Raw genomic sequence first — 3,134 nt, 5'->3', positions numbered from 1 at the left:
CCCCATCCTCCAGGAGCCCAGAGAAGTAAAGCTCCTAATATATAAGAGAAATATGCATACTGTAAATCTGATGGAATCTTCATATGTTTGTTCTCTGAAGACTGAGAGACAAAGACTTTAAGAAAATGTGTTCTACTTGCAAGTGTTTACCAATGGCACCCCAGCTAAAGCTTGCCAAATGGAACACACGATTGGATTTAAAGAAAATAAAACAAATTACTAAAGTAACCAAGCTATATCTGTTTATGTGACAAAAGTAGTCATTTTCTGTCATGGTTAACACAATATCCACAAAAGGTATCATGTATCTTTAAAAATCAGAATGCAAACATCAAGGATAAACATATTCTTATTAAATCAAGAACAGAAGAGCTCATGATTTTATTTTTTCGGGGCACTTAGGATAGAAGACAAAGTGCCTTTTCTTTCTGACTGTGATCCATACAATGTTCACCACAATGGATAACAAGCTGTCGGTTTGCTTCCACATTTGCTGACCCATGGAGTGAGGACTACTGCAGTATGAGAGGCAAGTGGAAACTGGCCTAGCTGCCCCAGTTTGCCAAAATAGCAAGCCCAAAATATTGTCATATCCATGGGAAAATATCAGTCTATTTACATCTAATGTAAAAGATGCAGGGGGAAATTATTCTACCACCCTTCTGTAGCTTGCACATGTATGTGTCTGGTACAAAGGCCAGACAGACCTTGAAGAATGACTTTTTGCAAAGAATGTGATTATTATAAAATGAATCAAGTTATGATGCCATTCACAGAGGCTATTCCAGATGTGATATATTTTCTAGAGCAAATGAACAAAGTCCCTGGCAGTTAATGTGCTGCTACTGACCCAGAAAGTGCTTTGATTTTAGTCCCAGTTAATACACACTATAAAAATTAATTGGCTTTCACCTGCAATGGCCTATAATACATTTTGACTCTTACATCAGAACAATGTAAACTCATGTGCTTTCTGTCATAATATATCAAGCCCAGAGAGGGACTTTAATCATCTTGATATATCCATAGAGCATTATATTAGTCCACTTCAATTGACTCAAAATTATTTAGATCTTTTAAATTGTAGAATTAAAGATCTTAAAAAGATCTTAGAGGCTTTAGTAAGACAGACTCATTCCAGATTCTGATAAATTCTGGGGAGGCCCAGAATCCTACTATATGAGTGAATGTCTCAAGAGCCAAGTGATCCTGAGCATATCTAGATAGCTCCTTTACATGTAAATACAAATTGTTCCATCTTCAGTCACCCACCATAAATAAAGGGATACAATGTTTGATACACCTCTTTGGAATTTGGAAGCAATATATAAAACATGTGGTTATAATTTTTTGACATATTTATTGTATAGACCATAAGGCTGAAAATTTGGGGTAAGACTCACAGCAAAAGAGGTATTTGAAGCAGACCCTGGATAAGTAGAGGCTGAAGTGCAAAGTAGTCCTTGTGATTTAGCAGAGCCAATGGCATTTATATTATCTGTGGCAAACAGGGATGTTGTATGGACTCACAGGCTGTAATAAGATAATCACCATTCTAATGCCTTGAATTTTGTGCCCTTCTATTGACAACCATTCTTTATTCCAATAGCATTTCCTGGTTTGCTAATGCACTGATAGAAATTTAATGCCTGATTATGAGTTGCCAAAAAAGATATATGGCCTGATATACCCATCATAAGTGGAGATTCTATACATGACATCAAGCCTGAATAGAGGTAGAAAGTATAAGCAATTTGCATGAGAAACAGGTACAGATTCTCACAGTATCAAGACCATACATAAAATAACCATATGAATGGAGCACATGCATAGGTTCAACAAAGTGAACTTTCCGTCACCAAAAATGATCTGCCACCAATAAGTGCTCATCTATCACCAGAAAAGGCCAACCCAATGCCTCTGATATGGTATCATTACTTAGAGACACTAGCCTACTACCTGGCAGATCTATGACATAGAACTCAACCTTGACCCAGTGGTGAGTGGTTCATCTTCTTTGGAATAGGATGAGTATTTCTGATGGGAATTTGTCTTCCCTGCCAATAAGGCCATTCACATATTTGCACTCCTTATTCATTGCCATGGCAACCCACACAATGGCCTCCTCTGTCTTTCAGGCCAATTCAACCTTCTCTAGACCTTTTATTAATGGTCTGGAAACATATGGTCTTTTTGGTGGTGAATGTTTAACTAGTAATGTTATAACGACATAATCAGTGGCAGACAAACACACCCACAACTCTTCATTCAGATAAGTCACATTGTCTAATAATACTAGCCATAATTCATTGAAGACCAAAGGAATAGAAATAAAAGGCAAAAGAAATGAGTGTCAGAGCAATTCAGGTGTTAACAGACTCATGAAAAAAGGTTGCCAGATTTTTGGACACTCACCTTTAATTTGATCTGTCTGTCCCTTTCACCTTCTTCAACCATACGATGCAAGTTTTGACTATAGGATGTATCTCCTAAATAAGGACCCAATATGGAACATGAAACCACTGAACTGAGTAAAGTAGGAAACATGGGGCCATCAGACAATTGCATATACCCAACCCAGGGAGAAGCAGCATCTGGCATTTTAAAAGCAAGATGCAAAAAAAGTACAGAATACCTGGTGACAGTTAAATTTTAAGAGTTTAACTCCTACACATTTTCCCCCAGGGGGAAAATAATTGAATAAACAGAACGAGTAAGGAAAATGCAAAGTTGAAGAGAATAATCTTCCATAAAAGGAAAGTCTTTTTTAAAATGGAAAGTTAAAAAAGCCAGTCATCTCCAATCCATTTTCCTCTTCCATCCACAAAGCCTATTTTGCCTAATTCCTCATTTCCATAACTTAGCTGGTGATAAGCATGACATGAGGGGCTCCTGCTTTCTAAGTGCCTCCTCCAGAGGTTTTCATGTATCAGATCTGGAGTAGGGCCCCATATTCACAATATGCTTCTGTAAAACATTTATCTAACTAAATTGGAAGGAGGGAATGTAGAGGGAGTTGTGATATCTGAGCGAACCTCTTTAGTTGTTCCCTCATAATGGAAGGGAAGTGGAATCATAATATGATAGGTATAGCTTTGAGGCTGAAAAACATTTTTTTTCTGTTTANTAATTCT

Source organism: Crocuta crocuta, unplaced genomic scaffold, assembly GCF_008692635.1.
Source record: "Crocuta crocuta isolate KB4526 unplaced genomic scaffold, BGI_CrCroc_1.0 scaffold355, whole genome shotgun sequence".
Taxonomy (NCBI): domain Eukaryota; kingdom Metazoa; phylum Chordata; class Mammalia; order Carnivora; family Hyaenidae; genus Crocuta; species Crocuta crocuta.
The sequence above is the reverse complement of the archived record's forward strand: the minus strand, read 5'-3'. Positions refer to the sequence as shown.